Here is a 14,691-nt window from a genome sequence, read left to right on the forward strand (position 1 = left end):
GGTTTGTTTCCCAAAAATGGTTGTTGTTAATTTCCTTCTGGAATAGGTGATTATTAATTTCTAAGTATCAATTTCAAACAGCATCTATACTAAACTCTTTCTAAGGAAATTGGAAAATATCTGTAAATAAAATGTAACTAAACTTAAAATCTACATGGTAACCATATAATTACTAATTTGGTTTGAAATAAGAGGGGTTTCACTATATTTATAGTGTGGATAATTTATACTATGTTAAACTTCAAATTAGTTTCAATTCATTTTGGTGGAATTATCTTTATAAGTGAATAAAATTTGAAAACATTTTATAATTGATGTCCTGTTACCTCCTGGATGTGCCCCTGAAATAGAGTGAGAAGAAGAACTGAATCTGGCTCAGAGTCCTGGCAGGTAAATAGTATCAGAGGTCAGAATAAGGCAGAAGATAGCATCCTACAGGAAGGAAATGAAATGCAAGTGCAAATTAGATGATTATAAAAGCAGACAGTGTGTCAGGAACTGGAAAGTTCACATTAAATAGCATATGATGCAAGAACAAAACTGTATCATAAAAATGAAAGGATTTTAACATTTTTACCTCAGCTTCTGTTGTGTATTGAAAAGGGCATGGTCAAATAAGCCTGACTTTAAATCCCCGACTCCTGATCACTCTCCAAATATGTGAAATAAGAAAATGTACTTAAATCTCAAGTTTGTCATCTTTAAATTGCTGATAATCATATATGCCTTACAAAAAGACTGGAAGAAAATATATAATCCACTCTAGCACAGTGCCTGATATGTAGAAAATGTACAGCTGATGATAACTATTATGATAATTTTAAAAATTATCACCATAATCAAAAGCATATAATTTCAATGGCATTGGCTTTTAGGAATGAAAAAGGATGTTCACCCTGGCCAAAAATGTCTAGATATTTACAATAAGTCTTCATTTTTTGGAGGAATTACCTGCTACGGTGTTCTGACCCAGATTAATAACACCAGCAATCCTTGAGTGGCACTTTGTTATTGGTCCTCCATAGATTTGTGACCTTATGTCTAAATTATAATCAGGGATATCTAAATATCTGCATACAGTTAAACTCATTATGAGGTTACTTTAGTGTTGCTCGTTCAATAGAATCTCTTAAAGATGATTCCACCACTGCATGCTAGACAATCAATCTGTGACAGAAAATATAACTGACTAGATGGCTGCAAATGTGCATTGGACATCAAATGTACCAGGACAAAGCAAAGCAACTAAAAATAATCTGCAGCAAAGTTTTAAAACCAGAATCCTAAATTTCAGTTAATGTCAATAATTTTGAATCTTAGGTGTCCAATGATAGTTTCTAATCAGTTGAAATTCAGTGCAACTTTTTAATTGTTATCTAAGAATTTTGATAAAACCCCTATAGAACATGACTTGTAATTAAGAAATAACAAACATAATGTGAATATGGGATAATATTTTATAAATCTTCACAACTGTCTTGAAAGTTAAGAAGCAAAGCACATTTTAATAAATTTATGCAAAATGATAAAATTGCAATATTGTGATATGTTTTAACAAAAACCCAACAGTGAGGTTCTGGCAAATAACACAAATTTCAGTTCAGACTGAATTTTCTTTCCTTTATCTCTACATGCATGTTAATATTTCTCAACATTTTACCTTTGAAGGCAGATATTTCTTATTGAACAGTAGCTGAAAGCTGTTTTTGTTTGCAGTTATACAGAGAGAAGAATATATCGTGAAGAACAAAGAATCATTTTTCAAGTTTGCTATCGTTTGGGTGTATCAATCTTGTCTCATAAAGACAGCCAAGTGTTTCTATCAACTAGCTTTGTGTCCTTTGGGATGTGTTTGATTAATTGTGTGGCATTCAAGACCCAGTTATTTAGTAGTGGTAACTGGAGCTGATATAAAAGTATTTCCTAATGTTTTTGTCATTTAAGTTTCATTTTGAGAAAGCTGCTTTGTAAGTCTCATGTGAGTGATGACTTGAGGATCTGCCTCATTAAATTGGAGCCTCAGTAGTAAATTAGCCTGTTAATGTACTTTTTAGAATATGTGCTTTAAGATTCTGAAAAAATTACCACTTTGATTCTAATATTGTGCAACTCAAGGAGGACAGAACAATCAATACACCGACAAGGTCCCATTTGGGGGATATTACAAAGTCATGTTCCTCTCATAGCATAACATCAAAATTCTTAAATTCTAGAGAGCATCAGAGTCATCTTGGGGCACATGATGGCTGGTAGCTACTCCTAGAGTTTTTGATTCGCTCTCTGGGTACCACAAATGGTTAACATAATTGACTGTTAACAATAAGGTTGCAGGTTTGAGTCCACCCAGAGGCACCTCTGAAGAAAGGCCTAGCAAGGTCTATTTCAGAAAAAACAGCCATCGAAAACCCTGTGGAGCACTATCTTACTCTGAAATACATGGGGTCACCCTGATCTGGAGATGACTCATGGCAACTGTTTTTCTTTATTTAACGATATATATATATATATATATGGAAACCCTGGTGGCGTAGTGATAAGTACTACAGCTGCTAACCAAGAGGTTGGCAGTTCGAATCTGCCGGCGCTCCTTGGAAACTCTGTGGGGCAGTTCTACTCTGTCCTATATGGCCACTATGAGTCAGAATCGACGGCAGAGGGTTTGGTGGGTTTGGATATATATATATAATTTTATTGTTTTAGGTGCAAGTTTACAGTGTGGACTAGTTTCGCATTTAAAAATATATAAACAAATTGTTTTGTGACAGTGGTTGCAATCTGCATAATGTGTCTGCACTCTAACTCTTTCCCTTTCCATCCTCGGTTCTTGGTGGCCATTCATCCAGTTTTCTTTTCCCTTCCTACCTCTTCTCTTTGCTTTTGAAAAGGATTTGCCCATTTGATATCATATACTTGATTGAACTCATGAATATGTTCCTCATATGTGTTATTGTTTGTTTTACCGACCTGTCCAATCTTTGCTTAAAGGTGGATATTTTAGTTTTCCAGTGCTGCTAAAACAGAAATACTACAAGTGGATGGCTTTAACAAATAGAAATTTATTCTTTTGCAGTTTAGGAGGCTAGAAGTCTGAATTCAGGGCATCAGCTCCAAGGGAAGTCTTCTCTCTTCCTAGGTTCTGGGGGAAGGTCCTTGTCATCAATCTTGCCCTGATCTAGGAGATTCTCAGCACAGGGACCCAGGGTTCAACAGATGCATTCTGTTCCTGGCGCTTCTTTCTTTGTGGTATGATATCCCAGAAAGGGGCTGTAGTGTTGCTATTGTTCACTTTCGAATACTGCATATCACACAGAACCATCAGTAAATCAGGCACAAATTTTCTCTTCCTCTGTCAACTGATCATAAGGAACTTCCCATGAGGTCTTTGGTGCAGACTGAGAGATGAAAGGCGATGCGACAGGACTGGAGAACATGGGCATTTGGACCACTTCCTCATGTAACTTACTTGTACCTGCAGGTACTGCTCAGGCCTGATGTCTTATATACCACTTCCTTTTAATGATGGGGTGCTGCTGTGCTCACCCAACTTTATGGATCTGTGGATCAGACAACACCCAGTTCATGATGAGCAGCTCAAGCCACATGGTGACTTTGTGGCCCATGGTTAAATATTCAGCCTTTACTAAGGTCCAGTAATAAGCCAAAAGCTGCTTCTCAAAAGGAGAGTAGTTATCTGTAGAGGATGGCAGGACTTTAATCCAAATCCGTAAGGTTCTGCACTGTGATTCACCAACAGGGGCTTGCCAAATACTCCAAACTGCATCTCTATCTGCTACTGACACTTCAAACACTATTAGATCAGCCAGATCACATGGCCCAAGTGGCAGAGCAGCTTGCATGGCAGCCCGTACCTGTTGCAGAGCCTTCTTTTGTGCTAGGCCTCATTCAAAACTGGCAGCTTTTCGAGTCACTTGATAAATATGTCAAAGTAGATAGATGTGTTGCTTCCAAAATCCAAAGAGGCCCACTAGGCATTGTGCCTCCTTTTTAGTTGTGGGAGGGGCCAGATGCAATAACTTATCCTTCATTTTAGAAGGAATATCTTGACATGCCCAACACCACTGGGCATTTCACTGAGGCGAGAGGTGCCTGAGTTTTTTTTTGATTAATTCCCATCCTTTAGCATGCAAATGTTTTAACAATAGGTCTGGAGTCACTGAAACTTCTTTACTAGGCCTGATCAGCATAATGTCATCAGTATAATGGTCCAGTGTTACTTCTTGTGGAAGGGAAAGGGGACCCCTGCTGACTAAATTATCACCTAGGGCTGGAGAGTTGATATACCTTGAAGTAGGGCACTGAAGGTGTATTGCTGGCCTTGCCAGCTGAAGGCAAACTGCTTCTGATGGTCCTTTGAAACAGGTATGAAGAAAAAGGCAATAGTCAGATAAATAGGTGCATACCAGGTACCAGGAGATGTATTAATTTGCTCAAGCAATGAGACTACATCTGGAACAGCAGCTGCAATTGAAGTCATCACTTGGTTAAGTTTTCCATAATCTGCTGTCATTCTCCAAGACCCATGTTTTTTGCACAGGCCAAACAGATGAGTTGAATGGGTATGTGATGGGAATTGCCACCACTGCATCTTTCTAGTCTTTGATGATGGCAGTAATCTTTACAGTCCTCCCAGAAATGTGGTATTGCTTTTGGTTTACTGTTTTCCTAGGTAGGGGCAGTTCTAATGGCTTCCACTTGGCTTTTCCTACCATAGTAGCCCTTACTCCATTTGTCAGGAATCCAGTGTGGGAGTTCTGCGAGTTGCTGAGGGTATCTATTCCAATTATGCATTCTGAAACTGGGGAAAGCACTGCAGGTTGGGTTTGAGGACCCACTGGGCCTACTGTGAGACAGACATGAACTGAGACTCCATTAATAACTTGACCTCCATAGGCCCCCACTCTGACTGGTGAGGCACAGTGACACTTTGAGTCTACTGAAATTAGTGCCAGTTCAGAGCCAATATCCAGTAATCCCTGGAGAGTCTTATTATTTTCTTTTCTCCAATGAACGGTCACTCTCCTAAAGGGCTGTAAATCCCCTTAGGGAAGGCTGGGAAAAAAGATAAACAGTATATATTTTTGGCAGTGTAGTGTGGTCCTTCTTGAAGGGAACCCTCCCTTCCCTTCATTCAAGGGGTCGTGGGTCTGTAAACTCTCTGATGCCTGGGAATTACTTGAGTGGTCATGAATCTCTATTCTATTGATTAAAGTTAGGCTGCTGTTCACCTGACCTAGAATTCTTCTGCTTGTACAGATCAAGTAAAAATTTAGTAGATTTCCTATTTCACTCTTAGGGACACCATGACTAAGTAGCCAATGCCGTAAGTCCTTATGAGTCAGACTATTCTGATTACTGCTTTGACTCTGCTTCCCATTATGGTAACCACACCCACCTTGTCTTCATCAATTGAGTGCCACCACTTGAGCCCTACCACCGTGGGATCCAATCAGCCCCATTGTAGTTAGGCGTCTTAATTCAGTTAGAGCAGTTCCCATTGTCAAATCTGACCTACATGAAATAGCAATCATAGCAGTCTTCAAGGATTCTGGGCTCCTTTCATAGATTTGTTCACCTTTGTGGTAAAATGTGTGTCCTCTGTACTCTCCATGTGAGGGTTGGTGGGTATAACCTGATAAATCCAGTCTAATATGCCAATTTCCCTAAAACTTTGGATACCAAGGCAAGTGTGGTACTTCAACTTGATTTAGTGTAGGCCACTGCTTAATCCATGCTTTACAAGCCCAACCAAATAAACTCTTATATTCTTTCCTAACCTATCCTGAAAGAACTGAAGAAAAAAAATCAGGCCTCAAGTTGCAATAGTGAAGGACTCTATGGGGAAAATATTAAATGATGCAGGAAGCATCAAAAGAAGATGGAAGGAATACACAGAGTCATTATACCAAAAAGAATTAGTCGATATTCAACCATTTCAAAAGATAGCATATGATCAGGAACCGATGGTACTGAAGGAAGAAGTCCAAGCTGCTCTGAAGGCATTGGCGAAAAACAAGGCTCCAGGAATTGATGGAATATCAATTGAGATGTTTCAACAAACAGATGCAGTGCTGGAGGTGCTCACTCGTCTATGCCAAGAAATACAGAAGACAGCTTCCTGGTTTCAGAAGAGGACGTCATTGCTGATGTCAGATGGATCCTGGCTGAAAGCAGAGAATACCAGGAGGATGTTTACCTGTGTTTTATTGACTATGCAAACACATTCAACTGTGTAGACCATAACAAATTATGAATAACATTGTGAAGAACGGGAATTCCAGAACACTTAATTGTGCTCAAGAGGAACCTGTACATAGATCAAGAGGCAGTTATTCGGACATAACAAGAGGATATTGGTTGATTTAAAGTCAAGAGAAGTGTGCATCAGGGTTGTATTCTTTCACCATACCTATTCAATCTGTATGCTGAGCAAATAATTCGAGAAGCTGGACTATCTGAAGAAGAATGGGGCATCAGGATTGGAGGAAGGCTCATTAACAACCTCGCTTGCTGAAAGTGAAGAGGACTTAAAGCAGTTACTAATATTGAAGACTACAGCCTTCAGTATGGGTTGCACCTCAACATGAAGAAAACAAAAATCCTCACAACTGGACCAATGAGCAACATCATGATAAACAAACAAAAGATTGAAGTTGTCAAGGATTTCATTTTACTTGGATCCACAATCAACAGCCATGGAAGCAGCAGTCAAGAAATCAAAAAAGCATTGCGTTGGGTAAATCTGCTGCAAAGGATCTTTTTAAAGTGTTGAAGAGCAAAGATGTCACCTTGAAGACTAAGGTGTGCCTGACCCAAGCCATGGTATTTTCAGTTGCATCATATGCATGTGAAAGCTGGACAATGAATAAGGAAGACCAAAGAAGAATTGATGCCTTTAAGTTATAGTGTTGGTGAAGAGTATTGAATATACCATGGACTGCCAAAAGAATGAACAAATCTGTCTTAGAAGAAGTACAACCAGAATACTCATTAGGAGCAAGAATGGCAATACTGTGTCTTATATACTTTGGACATGTTGTCAGGAGGGATCAGTCTCTGGGGAAGGACATCATCCTTGGCAGAGTATAGGGTCAGCGGAAAAGAGGAATACTCTCAATGAGGTGGATTGGCACAGTGGCTGTAACAATGGGCTCAAGCATAACAACGGTTGTAAGGATGGCTCAGGAACAGGCAGTGTTTCATTCTGTTGTGCGTAGGGTTGCCATGAGTCGGGACCAACTCGATGGCACCTAACAACAGCAACGACAACCTCTCCAGTGGAAACATTGAATGAAGAATATGTACTTTGTGGGCACATATCAAGAAACTCATACTGGTCCCTCTTTATGATTCTTCACCATTATCCCATACTATTAATAGCCATTCCCACCGGTATGTCCCACGTTTCTGTTCGTGCATATTAGACAAGTCAAGCAGTTCTTTTGGAGTGTAGCATATTCCACCTGAGTCACACTTCCTGCTTCACCCTTTCGGGCTTGCTGGGCCTTAAGTCTAGTTATATAGGTCTGGAAACCAAAGTGGGAGGTGGGGATGTGTTTTGAGAACATTCAGCATTGTCTTGTGAGGCATCTGCCTCAGGTGATTTCTCAGGGAACAACTCAGACAAAGGTTTCTCAGACAGAGCTAGGTTAATCTCATAAGATGGGGGTGGAGGGGCTAATGGTTTCCAGGGGAAGGTGGCTTAGCAGACAAAGAGGAAGTAATTTCTTCAGATGGGAGTGAGAGGGCTGGTCCTGTTGGCAGGAGTGATTCAATGGATTTTAGGGACTCAGTGATCACAGCTTCCTGATTATCTGTCCATAAGTCCTCATTCCAAATTTCAGAATCCCGTTTCTTCCCAAACAATACCTTCACTTTAACTTCAGACACCACTTAAGATGGGGAATTCAGTTGGCATTGTAATTCAGCCACTCTGGTTTGGGGTTTTGGCAGTAACAGCTGTTACTACAAGAAATAAGCCTTACTTTCAAGGCACAAGTGGAAATTTTAGGGTCATTTATGCAGGTTTTGAGCTTTGGCTCTGAAGCCCTGAGCTCATCTCTTCCTTTCACCACTTTGTCTAGTGAAAATAGGATCAACAAACCAACTTCCTTATACTTTTCATTCTGATGAAATTGTGGAAAGATATCAAACATGAGATCACCCAGAGCCTTGCCTCTTATCAATGTCTAATCTATTGGTGGTAATATTTTGCATATTTCTGTTGCCACCTCACACCATGGATTAGCACTTCCCTTTTTACTACTGAAAACAGAATCATAAATATCTTTAAGACTAACCAGACTTGAGAACCAACTTAGAAAACTGATCATTACAATTTTGTTTCTCTAGAACCACTCTTGATATCCAATGTCTTAGGCCGAATTCTTTAGAGAAGCAAAAAACAAAACCAGTGAAGTGTATATATATACCAAACCAAACCAAACCCGTTGCCATTGAGTCAAGTCTAACTCATAGCAGGTAAGATGGCAGGCTGCTGGCCCACACTCCAAGAACTGGAGGTCAGATGCCAATGAGCCAAATGCAGGATCCAGACCAGGGCAAAAGACACACACACTGGATGCAGGCCTAGCACCTAAGGAAACTTCCTTTCAACTGATTGACTGCTCACAGCAGATCCCGTTATGGAGGTAATCACATTATATCAGATCTCATCATGTAGATCATTACATCATTATGACTGACAAACTGCATTATAACTGCCAGTCCACTAAGAATCATGGCTCATCCAAATTGAACACAACCTTAGCCATCACAGTGGACTTCACCATTTGATTCATTTCTACGTTAGCAGAGTGTCCAGAGGACCATAGTCTCAGGAGTTCTTCCTCTAGTCTCTGACAGACCAGTTAAGTCCTGTCTTTTTTTGTGAATTAAACTTTGTCCTACATTTTTCTCCCACTCTGTCCCAAACCCACTATTGTGATCCCTGTCACAGCAGTTGGTGGTGGTAGCCCAGAAACATCTAATTCTTTTGGGCTCAGGATAGTGGTGGCTGTCGTTCATGTGGTCAGTTAGTTCCTTGTGTTTTTGATTTTCTTCAATCTCCTTTGCTCCAAATTCGGTGGGACCAATAGGCATATCTTAGATGGCTGCTCACAATCTTTTAAGATCCCAGACACTACTCATAAAAGTGGAATGTGAAAAATTTTCTTTATGAACTATGTTATGCCAGTTGAATGAGATGCCCCCCAAGATCATGGTCCCCAGCCCTCAGCCCCAGTAATTCGGTCCCTTAAGATGTTTGGAGTGTCTAAAAAGATTCTATGACTTTGTCCTGGTCGAGTTGTGCTGACTTCCCCTATATTGCATGTAGTCTTTCCCTTCACCAAAGTCAGCACTTTTCTACTATCTCCTCCCCACCACTCTCCTTTCTTGTAAATACCAAAGATTTTCCCTGTGTGTAAACTTTTATTGGGTTTTTATAATAGTAGTCTCATACAATATTTGTCCTTTTGTGATTGACTTATTTCACTATGCATAATGCCTTCCAGATTCATCCATGTTGTGAGAAGTTTCCCAGATTCATCATTACTCATTATGGTTGGGTTGTTGGCAGTTCTTTCTTTCAAGGGTTTATATGTGTCACCTCATTGCCTTCTTAACTGCATAGTTTCTGCTGAGTAATCAGAGCTTAGTCTCACTGTTTCCCTTTTGTAAGGGACTTCTTGTTTTTCTTGAGCTGCCCTCAGATTCTTCGTCTTTGGTTTTGGCAAGTGTGATTATAATATGTCTTGCTGACTTTCTTTTGGGGCCTGTCCTGTATGAGGATAAATGAGCTTCTTGGATGGTCAGCTTTTCATCTGTCATGATATTTGGGAAGTTTTCTGCCAACAAACCTTCAATAATCTTCTCTGTATTTTCCATTTTCTCTCCTGTTTTGGAACTCTGATTATGTGCAACTTTTTGCTCTTGATAGTGTTCCACATAATTCTTAGATTTTCTTAATTTTCCTTCATTCTTTTCTTGATTTTTCCTCAAGTAGCATCCATAGATTTGTCTTCAGTCTCACTCACTCTGTCTTCCTTTGTTTCAAGTTCGCTCCTAGTACATTTTTATTTGGAGCCTTGGCGGTGCAGTGGTTAGAACTCCACTGTTAAGCAGAAGGTCGGCAGTTCGAATCCAGGAGCCACCCCTTGGAAATAATATGGGGCAGTTCGACTCTGTTCTACAGGGTCTCAATAAGTCAGAATTGACTCAATGGCAACAGGATTGGTTTTTTGTTTTTTTTCTTCTATTGAGTTGTCCATTTCTGAAATTTTATCTTTTGGTTTTCTGCTGGCTGTTTTTGTATGATTTCTGATTGTTTATTTTAACTTTTTGTCCTGAATTCTTCTATTGCTTTGTCTGCGTTTTCCTTGATTTTAGCTGTGTTTTTTTGGTTTTGTCTGTGTTTTCCAGGACTTTTCTATTTTTTCTTCAGTTTTGTCTATGTTTTCCTTGATCTCTTTCCTAATCTCTTGGAGAACCCTAAATATTAGTCTTTTGAATTCCGCATCAGGTAGTTCCACTGCCTATCATTCTACTGGAAGGTTATCTGATTTTTTTTTTTTTTTTTTTTGGTCACTTGCTGGAATCACCTTGTCCTGCTTTTTTAAAAATATATAGTTTGATATCGCCTCTTGTCTCCAAGGCATTTAGGTACTATTTTCTTTATTTATTGATTGCATGTTCTTTTGTCTCATCCTGCTTCTTCGTTTTTTTCTGTCAGGGTGGGTGAGTCAGGCGTGTTTTGCTGCTTGCTCCATTTGGACACGATAGCTGTCACCACCTTGTTTGGGTGGCCATGGCAAAAGCAAGTAGGAGGAGTCTGCTTTGCTGTACACTGGTTTGGTGAGGAGGCTGAGAGTAGGCTAGGCAGGCACTGTCTGCCTCCTGCTTTTTTTCCAGCAGTGTGGGAGCATTCACAGTCCCTTATCAGATAGGCCAAGGTGTCATACAAGGAGTGGTATTGTCTCACTTTCCACCATTCTTCAGCTGGTGGAGAGGCAGGAGGTAAGAAGCAGCGCAGGTCCAGTTAGACAGCAGGACTACGTGCTGGGGTTACTGTAGCCATGGTGGCATGGCAGGGGCCAGCAAGAAGGGAGCATGATGCACAGATTTAGGAAAGGGGAGAAAGAGAAGAAAAGAGAGAGAGGACAAAAAAAGGTAGCCAGAGGGTGTGGGCGGGGTGGACTTGTGGACTGGCAGGAATGCAGTGGAGGTAGCGTACAGGGAGTGTGCTGTGTGTCTTGTTGGGGGCTCCATGAAATTGCTTTCTCATACTCCCCGTCCAGGGTTGTGGCTAGCTGTGTTCTAAGATGTCAACACTGTGCCGTGTTAATTGGCAGGGAACCTCCACTTTGTATCTCTCCTCACTCTCTGTTTTCCTTCAGTTTCTTCCCACATCAATGTTTGATCTAGTTCTGTATGCCTTCATTTGATGCTTAGGGTTCCAGGATTGATGTTTGTATCTGTTTTACTTAATTTTTCAGGTCTTTACTGCAGAAGGATGGTATGATGAGTCTGTCTATGGCACCATGCTGGTTCCACCTTGGACAACTGCTTTTTTACATCTAGGTTTGAGTCGAGGAATTTGTTTTTCTATGTAAATTCCAGGGCACTGCCCTAACAGAATGTGGCTACCGCTTTCCTTGTGCTTTCCCCACCGCTCTCCTCTTCTAAGTGATTTGGAGTTATTTTCTCCTTCTTTTGTCCTGTATTTCCACTTTACTTCTTCAATGGCATGTGTTCTTCTGTTTCTAGGTCTCTCTTTCTGTCATCTCATAATGGTGCCTAATGCAACATAGTATTGGCTCTTCAATAACAAAAGAGTGATATAAGAAATTAGATTCATGGAGTTTTAACATAAAAATGACAAAAGATTAGAAACTGCCAGCATACATTTATTACCTAGTGGATGTATTTCCACAGCAGAGGAGAAATTTAAAAGATTCAAATTATATAAATAATTCTATGATAATTGGACATCACTGGTTTAACTGATTAGTATAATCTTTAAATTTTATAACTTTTTTCACTGACAGACTTAATTTCTCAATTTTAATGAGTTATTTAAAACTATATAAAGTACAAAGAGAAGTAAAATAATCATTCATATACATTCATAAACCCATTACAAAAGATTAACAAATATTAACTTACTGCTTAATTTCCATTCTTTGTAAAACAGTTATAACATCACTGACATGTATACTGTCTTCTTTGTATGCTTTTCATATGCTGTTTCCTCTCTTCTTTAGCAGAGGAAACTGCTAATGTGAAATCCATGAAAGTTTTTTTTTAACCATTCTGATTTCCTTATCTGTAAATTCCCTGTTTAAATTATTTGTTCAATTTTATGTTTGCTCTTTACTATGTATACATGTATATATGTATATGTATATACACACACACACCTATGTGTGATAGCAAAAGATTAATGTGAAAACTAGGTATCTCAAACATTTTCTTTCAGTGTGTTGCTTGCTTTTAACTTTGTGTTGTATCTTGACCATTAGAAAGTTTACGAGTGAAACTTACTTTGTCTTGTTTAAGAACTCCTTCCTTACACAAAAGTCATAATATTTCCTCCTTCACTGACCCTGTTTCAAATTATGTTTCCTAAGCACTATCTCCATTTCCTGCCTTTTTTTTACCATTGCTCTTTTCACCTTCTAATAGTCCATATTTTTTGAACTTTTTTTTTAAATGAAGTGCCCTTAACAATTTCTTGTATAAAGTTGTATGCTCTGTGAGAGCAGAAATCTTGTTTGCTTTTTTCATTGCCTTATCCTTTGCATCTGATCAATGCCTGACAGGTACTCATAATACTGCTGAACTGTTTTTAATTCCTCAAAGAGTTTGGATATTTAATTAATTTTTTAATTTAGATTTTTTTTTCAATCTGGTGTTTATTTTCATTTTAAGTATGAAATTTTTCCCCCAGATACAAATTCGTTTATTTTAACACCAATTATTGAATAGGTTACCCATTTCTCACTGATTTGTGCTTTCTTCTTGTATGCATAATAAGTTTTCTTACTACGTGTGGTTTGTTATGTTAAAATATTTGACTGTCTTTGCAACAATACTCCACTTTATTCTTTATGACTGTATTATAATAAAAGGCTTAATATCAGCTAGAACATATTTTCTGTCCTTATTTTCTAATTCAGAATCATCTTGGGATTTTAATGAACCATGAAATAATCCTTTTGGGATTTTAATTATATCTGAATTGACTATATAGAATAATATGTAGAGAATTGACATTTACAGGATATTAAATGTTCTCATCAGTGAACAAGGCATACACTCATTCTTTTATGTCCTTCATTAAAATAAAATAAATCCAGAGCTAGGTAAGGAGAGACTTCATTAGAAAAGACTATTGGAGTAAGGATAATGCCCTGACCTTAAGATCTGCAAGTGTTTCAAAAGGAAATAAAAAAGGCTTTTCTTTTACAGGTAGGGAAAAGCAGGGCTAACAAGAACTTTCAGGGGAAACTGGGCAAGTGAATGAGGGTAAGCAGAGAGCATCTTTTGGGACAGGAAATGCCTCTTGCTGTTATCAGCAGATTGGAAATGAGATGTTAAAAGGGAATGTTCTCTACTGCTTACTGCTTGGTTAAACTTGGGGAAGAGCCAGAGTTCAGTGACCTGTGGGGACAAGAGAAGCCTGACTAAAGTTTTGTCAAGTCAAGTCCATCGTTAAATAATGAGCAATAGTGAGAGCTTGGTCACCCTCAATAGTGTTTGTCAATTTTTTTCTGTCAATTCTTGCACATTCTTTGTAAAACTTATCACAGTGTTTATTAGTTGTGATCCATGTTTAGGAATGGTTTATCTTTGGGTAATGTTCTGTGATTTTTGTTGTTGCTATATAGGAAGGCAAATTATCTTTGAATTTTGAGCTTATATCCAGCACACTGGCTGAATTTCATTTTTCTAATATTATGTCTAACTTTTATGTATTTTATGTAGATGATTGTATTACCTTCAAAAAATCATTATTATTTTCCAATCTTTATACTTATCTCTCCTTTTATTTCTATTTGTACATTGAGTAAGATGTACATTGATGAATATGAGAAATGATAGGAAACATTCCTTTCTTTTTTACAAACTTTGATGAAATCCTTCTAAAGTGACATCCTTAAATATCGTGTTTCTCACAGAATATGGAATAATATTAGGATTAAGGAACTTCTGTTGGCAGCTGGTTAAGGTGTTCTATATGTCTTATTTTTAAATTGTAATTAGGGAGTGAACTTTTGAAAATACTTTTTTCTGCTACTGATGAGACATGTTTCTTTTTCTTCATATTTCTATTAATGTGTTAAATTTCATTACTGTATATCTTGATTATAAGCCATGATAGCATTCTATGGACAAAGCCATCATGATTTATCTTGGATAAGTTGCTGGATTTAATTTGCTAAGTTATGGAAATGTTTCACATGCATCTTAATTTAGTGAGGTTGATCTACGTAATTTTGCTTTTTTTTATACTATCTGTTATGGATTGAATTGTGTCCCCCCAAAATGAATGTCAACTTGTCTAGGCCATGATTCTCAGTATTGAATGGTTGTCCACCATTTTGTCATCTGATGTTATCATTCTGCGTTGTAAATCCTAACCTCTATAATGTTAATGAGGCAGGATTAGAG

Source organism: Loxodonta africana, chromosome 13 (genome assembly GCF_030014295.1).
Source record: "Loxodonta africana isolate mLoxAfr1 chromosome 13, mLoxAfr1.hap2, whole genome shotgun sequence".
Lineage (NCBI taxonomy): Eukaryota > Metazoa > Chordata > Mammalia > Proboscidea > Elephantidae > Loxodonta > Loxodonta africana.